At 48.2% G+C, this 9,266-nt stretch overlaps 1 long non-coding RNA gene across 1 annotated transcript; it reads left to right on the top strand.

The window, feature by feature from the left end:
* Positions 1-655: 655 nt before the first annotated feature.
* LOC125401166 (uncharacterized) lies at positions 656-3,771 on the top strand. The gene is made up of 3 exons (XR_007232236.3): positions 656-1,055; positions 1,304-1,470; positions 1,761-3,771. It is a non-coding gene; the product is annotated as an uncharacterized LOC125401166 (long non-coding RNA).
* Positions 3,772-9,266: the final 5,495 nt, after the last annotated feature.

The raw sequence follows: 9,266 nt of genomic DNA on the forward strand, positions 1-9,266 counted from the left end.
ATGGAGTTTTTGTTTGAATCCTAGGATTCTGGCAATCTGGGAACTTTTAAAATTAAACCTCCCTATCTGCTCTGTTTCGGTGAGTTTTGAAAATGAGGCTTGCACTGGTCCCTCACACACAGGCTTTAAATTTATAAAGGAAAGAGTTGATGGGGACAGAAGGGAAGGAGACTTCGGGACTTGGCATTCATGAATGCTCCAATGGAATGACTAAGGTTTATGTGGTGTGCACGTGTGTGCGTGCGTGCATGAGTGTGTGTTTGGAGCGGGGGGGTGGTTACTCTGATACCTGACTCTGGAGGGAAATAGACATGTCCCATTCTCTAGACTCTGTTGAGCCATTTTCCTTACATTCAGCCATGCCTTTGTAGACACTTCCCCCAGGCCCAGTCATGCAGAGGAGGCGAGTGTGGATGGTTACTGATCCCTGTTCTGTTTCAAGAAGGAGCACGGAGGAGCCACAGTTCAAGTTGAAGGTGATCTCGTGAAGTTTGGGGCTTGGGTTATTTCTCTTCATTTCATGCTAGCTCACTTTTAAAACCCATGGCCACGTTTAAGTCATGGGAGTTGAAAGTAAGGTTCCCCTCTCCCCTTGTCAAATGAGAAGTTGGTCTGTCCAAGCCACAGGTGTTCAAAAACAGTAAGAAAAGATCAAAACCCCCCAAAACCCTGAACTGAGCGCTTCCTCTGAGCGGTACATGTGCTGGCCTGGCCTGCTGCTGTGTTTCCTGTTCCCTTTCTTCACGGCTCCGCAGCTCTCCTGCCTTTCCCTCCTCCCTGGCCTCTTAGCTCCTCTTTCCCACACTTCCAGCTTCATTTCCTGCTGGTCTCATCTTATCCTATGTCAGATGACAGGACGATAATCGGCTCCCCAGTTGTCAAGCCTTTATGTGCCCGGTTTCCTCAGCTACCTCCCTCTTTGGTTATGGAAAGTCTTCCTTTGGGGTGGTGGGATTAGCGCAGGTGGGGCCCACTGAGAAGACTTCGGGACTCCCTGCTTTTCACCCACTGCAGTTGCAGGCTTCAGGAGGCGTGGATTTGTGATGTCTTCTAAGGTAATAAATTGAGGGAAACCCAGCTGGGACCAACTCATAATATTATTCATTTTGGGTTTCTGCTTTTCATGAGTGAGCCTTTTGTACTTCGATAAGTGGAATTAGCGTCTCCTGTGACTTGGAAATGCTAAGTTGATGATATCCCCTTGAGGATTTTGAGTCGTGCTCTGACACCTTTGGTTACTTCATCAGAATTTAGGTGTATTAAGGGATCAAGGAGTTGAGCTTATGCATATGACGTTCTCAAGGTGTTCTGAGCGCTTGTTCTTCGGCCAAGTTTTGATGGTACCCGAGGGAGGAAACTTTCCACGGACCAAGAGCACGTATAGCGTGAGGACTCCCGCAAGGCTGCCCAGCACGCGGGCCCTTTTCTAGTCACGACTGAAGTGGTTATGGAAAGCGTTCCCTGGGATCGGTATGTATATATTTTATCATGGGAGGCAGTGGCTAAGCCTTGGTTAAGAGTATCTATTGCTGTCTCCCGGAGGACTGCAGTTTGGCTCCCAGGATCAGGTCGGATGGCTCATAACCGCCTATAACTCCAGTTCCAGGGGTTCAGATGCCACCTTCTGGCCTTTTTAGGCCATATTTATAACCCTCCCTACATAAACACAAAATTAAAAATAAAATTTTAAACTCTTCCAGGAAACAATTTTGCTTTGTTTTCCCCACTTTGGTAAGTATTGCTTTCCTTTTTCTTTACAGATCTCGGAATTTCAGTGTCCTGGGTTTTCTTCACAGACTGTGGGATGAAGTGGTGTGCTGACGGAGTCTAAATCTGGAGGATCAGTGTGAACATTTCCCAGGGTCTTTTTTTTTTGTTGCTGTTTAAAAGTGTGTATTAAGGACTTTCAGGGAACTTCAACTAAAAGAAAAATCATGATTATCATGATTATATCACAACTCAAATACAATCAGGGAACTTCAAGCCTCTTGGAGGTTCTCCACGTCACTCTCCAGATGTGAGATGGAGCCCTTCCCCCGCAAGGTGGGCATGTAGGAAGCAGCAAGATCCTTGAGCCAAAAATCTATGTAGTCTGTTGTCAGAGCTCAGAGACTCGACTGCCTGGACATCTTTGTACCTCTGAAACATGGATCTCAAATTCACCACCCCCACCCAGTTGGCAGCCATCTTCCCTGCAGAGCATGGCAGGCAGAAAGGTTGAGTGGATCTCAACTTCTCTGGTTCGCGAAGATGCTTAGATACAGTCAAGCCACAATGGCTTGAAGACCTGTCGCTTGTGTGGGGGTCCTGTCAGACTTTCATGGTCCAGATTTCTACACAGCTGCTTTCAAGTATTTCCCTGCTAACTGTGTTACTGTGAGGTGTTGGAGAGCTAAGGGGAGAGGCGCTGAGTCAGCGCTCTTGACAAAGGCATCCCGCGGAGTCTGGCATAGCCTTGACCCCATGTTCCAGGTCCCCATCCTGTTCCTGTTGGCATCTTCTGGGCCAAGCTTGTGTCACAGGGCTCCTGAAAACCTCCACATAGCATCCCTTGGTCCTTTCCATCATGTTCTGCTCCTGACATGTAGCATTTCCCCTAGGAGGTGACAAGAAGCCAGGTCCCCAGGGACAGCACAAAAGGCCAGAGAGGAGCTGTTCTAAAGATGCCCACCCTGGCACCCCACACCCATCAGTGGTGCCCGGGGAGAAGGGTGAACAGATAAGCCCATGGAGTAGCCAGCACCACATTTTCCCACCTGACTCACTTCCTTAGCCCCCACTTTTCTCAGAGAGCAGCTAGGGTGAGGCAGGGAGATAATTAGGGGAGAGGAAGGATGGGGGAGTACTTAGTCTCAGGAAGGTCAGGTTCAGCCCGATATTTGCAACACAGAACTAATATTTTTCTTCTACTAAAGAGTGAGAGAAGTAATGATCTGAAAGCCTCACTTTCCTCAGTGTCCCTGCTTCTCTCCTTCACTTCTCCCTCCCCCAATCCCTGCCTCTCTTTTCCTCTCTTCCCTCCCTCTCTCTCCCCCTTCCCTCCCTTCCTCCTTCCCTCCCTCTCTCCCTCCCTTCATCTCCTCTTCCTCCTTTTCCTCTTCTGCCTTTCCCATCTTCTTCCTTCTCTTCTCCCTCTTCTTCCACTCTTCCACCTCTCCCTCCCTTCCAACCCCCCTCTCTCCTTCCCTCCCTCACTTCTCCCTCCCTCAACCCTTCCCTCAATCTCCCTCCTCCTCTCTACTTTTTCCCTTTCTCCCTCCCTCAGTCCCTCCTTCCCTCCCTCTGTCCCTTTCGTCCCCCTTTCTTCTGTTCTTTCTCAGGCTCTCCATGGCGAAATGGCTGTGAAGGAAACATATGATTGCCCGCGTGTTTCCCTGTCCTGGAGCCTAGAAGTGATGTTTACACCATCCCCGAGAAAAAGGGTTTGCTCAGCAAATTAACAGTGTGAACAGGACGGCGGGAGGGACGTTTATCTACCTGAGAACAAACTGTTTGCTAGCGCTTCCGCAGTGCCACTTAGACAATTTTAATGCGCTAATGGCAAGCAATTATTATCTAGTTAGTGAATCTGCTTGAAAGAAATAAAATAGCCTTTACTCTCCCATAGTTGAGACATCTCACTAACCCATACTTGCCAGGTGCTCTGAATTAGAGAGGTGAGCCCCTTTCTCTGGGGCATCTGGCACCGAGCGTGCTTGGTAGCTAGCTGCCTTTCTTTTTCCCAGAAGAAAAAAATAAATAAACGATGACATTCTGTTTGGGGCCTCGAAACTGCATGACTGAAAACACGAAGGTGGCAGCTGTGCCGTGCTTTCTCGATGAGGACAGGGATGTTGAGGGCCAGCAGCCCTCTAGGGTCAAACCCCACCTCTGTCAGGTGCCCTGGACTTAAGACCTTTCCCTCTCTTGGAATAACGCCCTGAACGACAGCCAGCGCTTCCATTCCGTAGAAGAATGGCCACCTATTCCTCCCCATCAGCATGAATTGTTGTCGCGGAGCGCGGGCGCTAGCGAGCCATATTGATTTTAGAAATTAAAGTGGGAATGTTCAAGAAGGTTTCCCAAGAATTATATGGGATTTTAGCCATCTGAATGGCTTTCTTTTTAGGGTCAGTGAGAGTATTCTTGCTAAAATGTAGCCCATTGCTTTAGAAATAGTTTCCTTAATGTCTTTCCTGTCGCCCCTGTTGGGGTTGTACAGGAAATGTAAACCAACATACAATATGTGTGTTTATTTTCATGTCTCATTTTATGGGAAATTGGATGGCGTATTCCACTGAGGCTTCAGTTATGATCTGTTGACAACATAGGGGGAGCAGGGCAGAGGGGAGGGGGGTTTTGCAACCTGTAGGAGTTATGAGGAGAGCCAGCCCTGCCAGCAGGGGTTCTGTTGTTACTTAGGAGAAGGAGGGGGTGCGTTCCATAAGAAAACTCGCTGGAGCATTACTGATCCCTTAAATGGCATCCTCATCGGCTAGCCGTTCCAACACAGCAGGTCTGTGTGCCGCACCTCATCTTGCTGGGTGTTATGGCAGATACTGTGTGGTCTTCCTGCCTCTGCTGATCACGGGAAACCCAGGATAGCAAACACTCTCTCCACAGCATGTAAGAGGTCATTAACCAGGCAGGGGCCAGAGTTACCCCCAAGGACCCCTGTGGGACCAGGGGGGGCTATAGATTGCCAAACCAGTCCTATCCTAGCCATGGATAGGTGGCAGTTAAACAAAACCTTTTCCTGAGGTTCTACTGGAAAAGCAATTTAAGAAGTGTCTGCGTAGCATGGGGTCTAAACAGAATGTGTGTGCGCCTGTGTGTTGCTGAGAAAAAGTTTAAAACCTCTGCGTTGGGCCCATCTGTAAGACAGCAGTAGGGGTAGGTGAGAGTTTAGGTTTTCTGCAGAAGAAAGGACTCAGTGTGTTCGCACTTTGAGCTCATAAACAGCCTCAGTCCGGCTGGCTGTGGTGGGCAGCGTGGAAAGGAGGAACCAAAGACCTCCGCTGGCCGGTGTGGTCTGCAGGTTGCAGGCCAAATGCCACACAGACTTCCAACTCCGTCAGCCTTTGTTTGTGCCACCAAACAAGTCGGCTGAGGAGCGTGGCAAGATAATTTTGTAGCCTTGATCTTTTTTTTAATTTCAGCTGACCATCCCAGCCCAGATTGGTCCAGGAAATAGTCAAAGTAGTAAACTTGGTAAATCCATGTGTTTATTTTGCAAATGGATTCAAGATGGAACACCCAACTCTCCTCCAGGGCCTTTCTGTCCCTGCCTGTTCATGTCAGCAGCTTGACCAAACTAATTCCCTTCTTTTCGTGTAGTATTCAAATGGACTTCTGGCGTCTGAGGCAATGCCTGCTGCTCCAATTCCCTAGGAAAGTCATTTAAATAGATTTTGACTATCTTACATCTACTACAAGAGCCAATCAACTAAAAATCCTGGTCACTTCTCTCTAATTTTAGATGAGCCATGTGGAATTATTGGCTTTTGAGAAAACTCATCAGAGCTGAAAGTTTTGGGTTTAATTTTTAACAATCTTTTTTTTTTTTTGTCCTACTGAGGAAAAAAAAAAAAGAACTCAAAGACAAATAAGACAAGGTTGCCATGATAAGCTCCAAGCTGCCAATAGAGCCGTTCCCACTCAGTGGAACGCCACACTCCATCCCCACCTCCTCTAATTCCGGCATGTGTCCCATCTTGTTTCCTGTGGCTGCTGTGGGAAGGAAGGGGCACATCCTGCTTTCCAAGAATTCACTGTGGATTTGAGGACACACACGCTGATTCTTTGGAGCTTGACTTGGGATTTAGTTTTCGGTTGAACACGGGATAGGCAAGGCAGAGGAGGCAGGGGAAGAGGCCATTCATTTCACAAGGTTCAGGGAGCAGGTGTGGAGCCAAGTCAAACTGAAGGGCCAATCAGAGGTTAGCTGTGGGAAACAAGGGGGGGAAGATGCGGCTAACACTACAGAGAAGATGGCTGCTGGGAACATGGGGGCACTGAATGTTAGAGGTGGAGAAAAGTAGACTGCACGGACACACACGCACACTTGCACATTCACACACACGCACACAAGCACATGCACACACACGCACATGCGCACACACATGCATACACACTGCATACACACGCACACATGCCCCCCCCACACCCCCACACGCACACACATGGGCTGTGGGGAGAGGCTGAAAGCTGGTACACAGAATAGGAGAGTCCTTGAGAGTTGGGCTAGGACTCTGGTGTTGGACTTGCAGCTGTTAGATGGGCTGTTTGGTCAACAGTTGGCTTGACTGTCTTCGGAATCCCCGAGGAGATGGGCGAGGCATGCCTCTTAGGATATCTTTGAGGGTGCTCTCAGAGAGGATGGATGAAAGTGGGGAGACCCACCCTGAATGTGGGCAGCAGCATCTCTTTGTCTTGTTTGTCTTCCTGGCTAGAATAAAGCAGACAGTAGGGCGAGCACCCACAGTCTTGCTTCCCTGCCGCTGGGCCACCTGACATGAACTGAGCAGATCCACCATGCCTTCCTCCTACGATGAACCAAGTCTGACACCCTAAGGCAAAATAAACGCCTCTCCCATGAAGTTGTCCTGCCGGGCATTTTGTCAGAGTAGTACATGATTGTTACTAACTCACAGAATGTGCTGGGGCAGCTGACAGAAGCCTGAGGCAGGGAGGCCTTTGTTCTCAGGGTACTTGGGCCTTGGGGCCAACTGTGTGAAATCTAGTGTCACCAGAGTAGGAGCAGTCCAGAGGTGAGACTTCAAGGATGTCTTTGAGGTTGGGGAGGAAGAGCATGCAGATTGGGGCTGGCTGGAAAAGTATGGCGGAAGGTAAGGGTTTGGGGAAGTGGAGGGAGTTTAGGAAGGGGCTGGAGTACTGTGTCTTCTTCACAGGAAGAAGGTTACTAGAGGCTATACCAAGGGACCAAATTTACTTCAGCATCGTTGAGAGTTTGCAGATATGTGTGTGGGCATCATCATGGATGGGTTGCAAAGTGTGTGTGTGGGGGAGCTGCAGAGTGTGGGGGGCAGCATCATGGATGAGTTGCAGTGTGTGTGTGTGTGTGTGTGTGTGTGTGTATGTGTGTGTATGTGTGTGTGTGAGCTGCAGAGTGTGGTGGCAGCACCACCGGAAGACTGCAGACTGTGTTGGGGGAAGCCTCATGGAGGAACTGCAGAGTGTAGAGGGGGTTCAGCAACATGGAGGAGTTAGAGAGTGTGTGGATGGCATCAGGGAGGGGCTGCAGAATGGGGGGCAGTAGTTTTTGAAAGTATCGTTGTTTTTTTTATCTTCTAGTATGTGTTGGAATTTGGATCAGGCTAAGGAAACGGGGAAGACTGACTTGGCCTGTGCTCCTGAATCTTTGGTGACAGTTGTCCTCAGGAGTCAACCTGCCACTGCTCTGGCACTAGGTGGCATGTTGATGGTAGGTGAGTCACCCTTGGTGTGAGTGAGTGGGTTTCCTTCTCTCCTGACTTCTTTGCCTAGGAGAAACCGGCTAACAGCCTGGTTTCCATTCGCCCAGCCTTGTGTCCTTGGCAGATGCTAATATTGCAAACATCCAACTTTGAGCTCCTTCCGTTGGTATAGACACTGTTGTTTTTGACACATGTCCTGCAACTCCTTTAGGCTGAACGTCCACCAGACAGGTGTGATTGTTTTCCTCATTTGGCACTTGAAGACACCAAGATATTGAGAAGTGACTTGGCTTGAGACCATCCAGGAACGTAATATAAGGGTCCCACAAAGCTCCCAGAGTCTCGAATCTGTTACAAGCAACTCTGCCTCTGTGCCATAAATGGTTTATTATACTGTATATACACAATTATATCTGTGGTCATTAAAAAGATAAAAATCATTGCACAGTTGCCTCAGCCTCCCAAGTGCTGGAATTATAGGTGTGAGAAACCATGCCTGACCACAGTTGGCTTTTGAAACCAAGAATTATGCGGCCGCGTGTTCAGTTTGGCATATGGAAACACACTGTACCATCTTTAAAGTCTTTGTAGAATCATACTGACATTCACCACTGAGAGCATTTTCCTAATACTGGCCATTTGGATTGTTTTCAGACTTGCATAAACAATACTGCAATGCAGTAGCAGCAATGACAGCTACTCCATGATTCCAAAAACATGTTTCTCATGTGTAGGGCTCATTCTAGGCCTTTCCCGTAGATGAGCTATCTCATTTAAACAGACAACACACGGTGGAAGCGAAGTACTGCTGCTGCACACTAGATGCCTGTGCTGAAGGCTGTAGAGGCCAAGTGCATTTTAAAATTTGATTGCAATTAGAGACTTTTTCTCTGAAGGGGGGGGCAAGGATTTGTGGAATTTGTAGGTGCTGCCTGTCTTAGGAGAAGTGCGCTCCTGGAGGTCTGCAAAGATGGGCAAGTAAGTTGGTTCAGAACCTCTGGGAAACCGCACATGCTGGCAACCCTTTGGTGAAGAGAGAGGAGAAGATCATTGGGCGGTTGCAGTGAATAGACTTAGAAGGATGGGAGGGCTTGGAAGGGGCTGGGGGGAGCTATCCTAGAAAGGGATCAAGAGCAAGGCTTGGGGAGGGCTGTAGGTAAGGAGACAGTGTATTGATGGGGCTATTTGTGATAAATATGTTATATATATATATATATATATATATGATAAATATATGATTGTGATAAATATGTCACATATATGATATATGATAAATATACGATTGTGATAAATATATGTTAAGAAATAGTTAGCTTCTCTGTGGCCAGAAGGGCAGAGGAAGATAAAAAAAATGCACTCTGACACATGTTGAGTTATTTCTGTGGGCTGAGGCAGGAGGATGACCCGTTCAAGGTCTGCCTGATCCACAGAGTGAGTTCAAGGCCAAACCTGGCCAACTTGGGACATAGCCTAGTGGCGGAGCGCTTACTGCCAGGGGTTTGTAGAGCCATGGTTCCGTTCGTGGATCCACAAAGTAGGTAAAAGAAGATAGAACAAAAAAATAAAAGGAAACCAAAGAAATGCAGTTAATCAATATTTTCAATAAAAAGCAGGAAACTTGAAATGTGTCCTACTCTGCCTGGATATGACACCCTTCACGGGGAACCCACAGCAGGTCTGAACCAGAGGCTCCATGGTCTACGACATTGAACGATGGTGGATTACCCACCCAGGCCATCACAGAGGACAAGGCTCAGTAGTAGTTTTGTTATGCCTTCCTCTTTGGCCAGTGCTGGTGCTGGCTGGCATGGCTGTGCTCAAGAGCAAGGCTCAGCTCAGAGGAAGCCAGAA

Source organism: Myodes glareolus, chromosome 8 (assembly GCF_982192425.1).
Source record: "Myodes glareolus chromosome 8, mMyoGla1.1, whole genome shotgun sequence".
NCBI classification, from domain to species: Eukaryota; Metazoa; Chordata; class Mammalia; order Rodentia; family Cricetidae; genus Myodes; species Myodes glareolus.